At 34.3% G+C, this 6,606-nt stretch overlaps 1 non-coding gene across 1 annotated transcript; it reads left to right on the forward strand.

Moving 5' to 3' along the window:
• Positions 1-6,094: 6,094 nt before the first annotated feature.
• On the forward strand, positions 6,095-6,198 carry LOC114213105 (U6 spliceosomal RNA). The gene has a single exon (XR_003610136.1). It is a non-coding gene; the product is annotated as a U6 spliceosomal RNA (small nuclear RNA).
• The last annotated feature ends 408 nt before the right edge of the window (positions 6,199-6,606 follow it).

Here is a 6,606-nt window from a genome sequence, read left to right on the forward strand (position 1 = left end):
AAGGAAGGAGGTGAAGCCAGCTTGACTCTATTAATGTAACCTACATCTCTAAATAAAAATAGACTTAGAATCTACCAAATTCTGGACCACCCATCAGGCTAAGTCAAGAGTCTACAAATCCAGAGAGATTCCACTAGTTTTGAGAAATCTACAGTTACATAGGGAAGGGCCAAGCTTGAGGAAAGTAGGTAATTTTAGTGATAGAGGAGTGAATGAAGAAGTTGAGGGGAGGGAATGGGAATGCCTGGCTTCAGATAGTAATGGCTACAGCATAATAATTATCTCTCCCTCCTCCTCTGGTCTCATTTATTGATGATTATGTGTCAAACACTAGGTGTATTCTTATCTAGTCCTATGAGTAGGCATTTTATCCCCATTTTAAAAATGAAAAAACTGTTGTTCAAAAAAATCAGGTAAACTGCCCAAAGTCACTGCCCAAAGTCTAGCTAGCTCTAAAACCACCTTCTTTCCATTATGTTTATAATGGAGAGTGTGTTTTGTTCCTCTTTGTAGCAAGAGGATAAACTATTATTTGTACTCAACAAGTTTCAGTTATTTAATCCAACAGATTGTAAATCATTCTCAATGTACCAGTTAGGTTGAATTTTGCCTAATATATTGATGAGTAGATAATTTCATACTTGGAGCTATAACTAAGAAGAGTAATGGGAAAGGCAATAAAAAGTTCAAAGGGAATTCATACACTAATTAGTCCTTTTTTTCCCCTTTGGAGTAACTAAACATCTTGGAAAGAAAAATGCAAATGCTCACTGAATGCATTGACTTGTAAGTGAAAAAAAAAAGGTACCATAATTTTACAATTATATTTATTGAAAATACCATTTGTCAAGTTGATAATTGAAGATTAGGTAAATTAATTTGGCTGCTGTAGTTGTTGAGTTTATTATTGGTAATTCTCTTCAGAGTTTAAAAGAAGTTTGGAAAAACTCAGAATTACTCTGAAAGCTCTCCTGTTTCTCTGGGGTCAGAATATAACAACCTATGGGAATAGAAAGAAAACTCTATTATTATCTCATCTCTGTATCATTTCTAGGACTTTCTCAAGAGAGAAAGAGAGATTTGTACCTAAAGAGAGAGAATGAGGAAAGTAGAAATATAAGGAATTTAACTTCTGTTCCCTTGTTATCTACAATGAAACCAAACGGATTTAAGAAAAAGTTTTTAAAATAATTCAGATTCTCAAATATCAAGTCTAAGATGAAGTTGGAATTGTAAATTAATTTCTTTACTTTAGGCTGAAATATTTTATAGAAGTAGTTGTGTTAAATATTTAATGTAATGCTATTTGTGAATTCGGTAGTAAACTCAGCAAAATGAAAATCAGGAGAATTAGGACATTTATTATTGAATCACCAATTTTTAAGTGTGAGGTTTATATTACACAGGTTTACCTCAACTTCAGAGTGATGAGATAATCTCAAAAGTATAAGCAGATGTAGTAATCCAACAGGACTATTGTTTGTGGTATCCATTTTGAAATATGTTGAAGTAAGGCATCTTGGCAATATAACACAATCTTAATGAAAATAGACTGGGAAAAATCAGCAAAAAATGTCTTAGTGAAACATTCTTCAGTTCCACATTTTAAAATGGACATGCACAATAAATAGAATACAAATAAACTCATTTTAGAATAGAGGCTTCTGAAAATATTAGTCAAAATTTTGTTTATTGTATTTATTTATTTTTTGTTTGTTATATTTTAAATGCACTAATAGAGAAGCTAATCAAAGGAAAGCAATAGTGATCCCTTACTAAAATAAGAAATTTGAGTTATGAAAATTACTTTCTGAATTTATCTAGTTTATCTTTTTTAATATAAATTAACTTAAAATGAGCCATACTATTTCATTATGATAATTTATCAAAATTTGAAAATAATAGTATGCATGGGTGAGGAAATACTTTATTTTGTACATTAAAGTTGCAGTGGCACCTTCTTGCTGAATAAGTTTCATTCAATAAGCATTTCATTGTGATAAGGTTTGTTTTTCTTGTTTACTGTAGTAACAATGATTGCCCTACAGCTGACGTTTTCTGAAACATGCTTATTTCAGCAGTTATACCTTGCAAATGCAGTTGTTTGCCAATATGACTAATTATTTGTTGACTAATGGTTCAAAAAATTTAATACCTTGTTTTTTAACTATCCCTCATTCAGTTTCAAACTCCTAAAGTCATAGTCAGTAGATTACTCTCAGATGTAAGCACTAACAAGGGATAAGATGAAGAATTCCATGGCATGAAAACTTGATGAAAAACTAAAATGAACAATAGGTACAACTAATTTTGGTATATTTTCATTTCTTTATTTTTTAATAGTAAAAATCTATGTCACATTTAAATATTGAATAATTTTATTATTTCACTGCATTTTTAAATTTTATTAACTTTAATTTATTATTAATTCACTTGGATACAATGGCAGAAAAAATGAGAAACACCACTTTTCTCATTTATCAAAATTTATGAGTACTGGCATGTAATTTTATTCCAAAAGAGACAATGGCCTCAGAGCATAATATTGGATGTTGTATATGTAAATATTTAAACAATATAAATATCTTTCTCAAACAGCTTTCATTTTTAAAAGATGATATGTAGATAATACTTTTTAAGGAAGTAACTAATAAAAATCTACTTTCATAGCCCATTGCAAAAGCAGACTGTGAGTACTGACTGCAGAAGTTTGTGGTGGCAGGCATGAACTCCTCTCACAAAATCTTTCAAGGGAAACACAGAGCCCTCAGAGAGGAATGGGCTCTTACATAATGAATAATGTGAAGATTTAGACATATAAAGAATTCTGACTTTTCTAAATTTTCCCTCTGAAATTTCACATTGTTTCCAGAACAACTCTGTGAGATGGCTAGGGTAGCTTCTAAAAGAAGCCTATTTTACATATTTCTCTTCCATTTCTAATAATCTTGCCATGTTTATGGCCATAATCTTAGCTCAGGATTATGAGCAGGAATGTGCTCCTTTCCGGAGCCCCTGCCTCTGATCTATCCCTACTGCCAACTGCTATAAAAGTCATCTTAATCCAGGGCACTGAATATGACATTCCTTTTCTTCCAAAACATTTATTAATCTCATCCCTATGTATTTTTGCAAAGTTCTTTATGTGACTTTAACATGTACCTGATTTTCTAAGTGGTTTAAAATATTCAAAATTCATTAGATCCACTTGGTTGTCTGTGTGAATGAGGCCAAGAAAAGAACAATAGGAAAGTAGTAGGGTATCTAAATAAACAAAACATAATGTAATACTTTACGGAAAAAAACAAATTATTATGAGAACATTTCATATTTGATGAAAAGCTTGCCAGTATACTCCTAGTTAGGGAAATTGAGAAGTAAAATGTTCAATAATGAAATGATTGTGGCTTTCTAGAATGTTGACTGATAATTTTTGACCTGCTAATGAAATTGGCATAATATTTTAATGAATTGTAACTGATAAAACGAGAATAATGAGACCCAGAGTTAAACTAAATGGAATAGATTACATGGGAGATAGAGTTAAATTTCTCATAAAAAATATCTGATGACAAAGTAATTACCAAATAATTATGTAGTAAATTATATTTTTTATCTCTACCAGTGGGAAAACTTCCTTTATTTGCTGATTCACTTTAAACTTCATTAAATAAACTTACAGTAAAATTAATCAGCCTGTCAAAAACAGATTTCAGAAAAATTTAAATTAATATTATGTGCTGGAAGAATGAGGATGGATTTCTTAATCATCCTAATCTACTTTTATGTTTCAACTTCCACCAAGTTACCTTGGTTACTGACATGATTTTGTCACATAAGGATATTGATCTGTCTGTGCTATAGCCAAGAATTTTACATTTCCAAGGCTCAGGAAACTCTCTCTCTCTCTGTGTGTCTCCCTCTCAGTAGCTCATGCGCGCGCACACACACACACACACACACACACACACACACACACACACATCTTGTACATTAAATAAATTTTTACAAAATTTCAAAATCAGGGAAGCGTGAACCTGACCAAGCCTAATGCTAGGATCAGTGGCTTCAATGATAATGTATATTCAACAGGATCCTTGCTTACGTTCCTCCTTATTTTCCCAGCTGTATCCACCCTTCAGACATCCATCACTTGATGAATCCAACTATTCATTTTCTTTGATTCTGTTCCCAGACTTCAAAGTGTTGCTGGACAAATCTCCATGCTAAGTCAATAAGCTTCACATAGGCCTTATGCTTTCTAGCTTCATTGGAGCTCCCACATGCTTCTTCATGGTCTCTTCACCTTTTCTTGTTATGTTCTCTGCAACCAACTTTACTGGGTCTTCAGAAAACTTCTTCCTCTTGTCAATGGCATACTTCACCTTCCCAATGCTGCCAAGAAGAAAATATGGCCACCAGACAGGACCAGTTCCCACCTCTGCTTCTCTACTTGCATATGGCATCATACACTCTGGTCTCCTTCTCTCCTGTTAAAAGAAGAAGAGTTGATTGTCCTTTCCTAGTTTAATTATTCCACCCTTACTCAGTGTGGTAAACAGAATAATGGTCCCCTCAAAATGTCAATATCTTAATCTCTGGCCTTTGTAAAGTATTTTCCTTTACATGGCAAAAGAGACTTTGCAGACGTGATTAAGTATAGGGTCTTGAGATAAGGAGATTATCCTGGATTATCTGAGTTGGCCCAATTTCCTCACAAGATCCTTGTAAAAGGAAAATCAAGGTCAGACTGAGAGGAGATATGAAGATATATGACAGTGGAAGCTGAGATATGAAAGAGAGAGAGAGAGGGAGATTGAGAGAGAAATTTGAAGATGCCATGGCTTTAAAGATGGAGGATGAGGCCACAAACCAAGGAATGCAGGTAGCCTCTAGAAGCTTGAAAAGGCAAGTAAATGGATTGTCCTCTGTAGCCTCCAGAAAGGAGCACAGACCTACTGACATCCTGATTTTTTAGCTCTGTAAAACCCATTTTGGACTTCTGACCTCCAGAACTGTAAGCTACCAAACTACAGCAGCAGTAGGAAACTAGTATACCAGTATCTCAGTTTCCATCATTTATACAGAAATTTTATCCCATTATCTTTTCTATTTTCTCTACCAACAATTTGCCGGTTCTTTTAGCTCTTTCTTTTCACTGTTGCAAAAAAAGAAGCCTTCCATTAACCTTTTGCTCAAACTATTGCACTTATATGTCTCCTTCCTTTCAGCATCATTCTTATTAAAAAATAGTTTACATCTTCTATGCCTGCCCCTCAAACCTTGGTAATCTATTCTCTGACTCCTGCCCTGCCCTGAATGGCTTTTCCAACCTCCATGGCAGTTTCTTCTTATTTGACAAATTTAACCAAGGTTTTGTCTCACCTGAGGGATTTGCAGTTTTTGACAGTAATTGCCTATTCTCTCATGGTTTCTGTTATCATTTTGATTAGTCTATCTGGGATTCTTCACAGGCTTCCCCCCCCCATCTTCTGACCACTATTTATATGTTGGTATGATTCAAGTTCTACTCTTTTCTCTTTCATTTTTACTTTCCATATAAACTTTGGATGACCTGATCTACTTTCATGGTTTTCATTACCAGTTACGAGTGGACAACTTCTAATCAGTGAGTCTCAACTTTACTCTTGAATTCCAGATACATTTATCTACTAGACATGTCTGCTTGTCTGTTTTCCAGGCACCCCAAACATTATTTAAACCCAGAGAGATTCTTCTCATGTCAGTGTCTCATAGAAGAAACGAGGAATCACCCTTACCTCTCCCATCCTATTGATTCTTCTTTCTACTTTGCTCAGTTGAGTTTATTTCATTAATATCAAACACATTAATCTTTGCACTGCACAATCCCTCCACCATTTGAAAGTTCACCTCATCTTTTTCCTAGAAGATTTAAAAGCCTCCTAATTGGTCCTTATACCACAAACTTTCCTCACCTCCAAACCTGTCCTCATCCTGCCACCAGCATGACATTCCTAAAGCTAAATCTGATTAAGTCTCTGCCTTGTTTAACAATTTCTTCTATGTTTAAGTTGCCACAGATAAAATATACATTTCTTAACATTGCCTCTAAGTGCTCATTTCAGCAGCACATATACTAAAATTGGAACAATACAGAGAAGATTATCATGGCCCCTGTGTAAGGATAACATTGCCTGAGATCTGTTCTCGTCTTCTGGCTAACTTCCCAGCCTTTCTCCTCTCCAAATCAGATACTCTGTGCTCTAAACACAGAGCAGCTCCTTATTCACTAGATCTGCCTGATCCTTTCTTGACTGCATATCTTTGCACACATTCTTCCTAAAACTTGCTTCCTTCTTGTTTATCTGACAAAATCAGCCAAAATGGTTAACCTCTTTGAATCTTTTCTCAAGTAGCCAGAACCAGTCACTAAATGTATGTTTTTAGATCACTCTGTTCCTGTCTATGTTATAGCACTTACATTGCATTGTAATTATTAGTTTTTGTATTCTGACTGGTCTTTGAATTCTTTAAGGGCAGGCTGTGTCTTCTTCATATTTATATACCTAGTACCTAGCACTGTGCTTAACACATGGGAAACATTAAGTAAATGTAGCATGGATC

Source organism: Eumetopias jubatus, unplaced genomic scaffold, assembly GCF_037043125.1.
Source record: "Eumetopias jubatus isolate StellerSeaLion01/CBP00866 unplaced genomic scaffold, mEumJub1_p1.0 scaffold_6, whole genome shotgun sequence".
NCBI classification, from domain to species: Eukaryota; Metazoa; Chordata; class Mammalia; order Carnivora; family Otariidae; genus Eumetopias; species Eumetopias jubatus.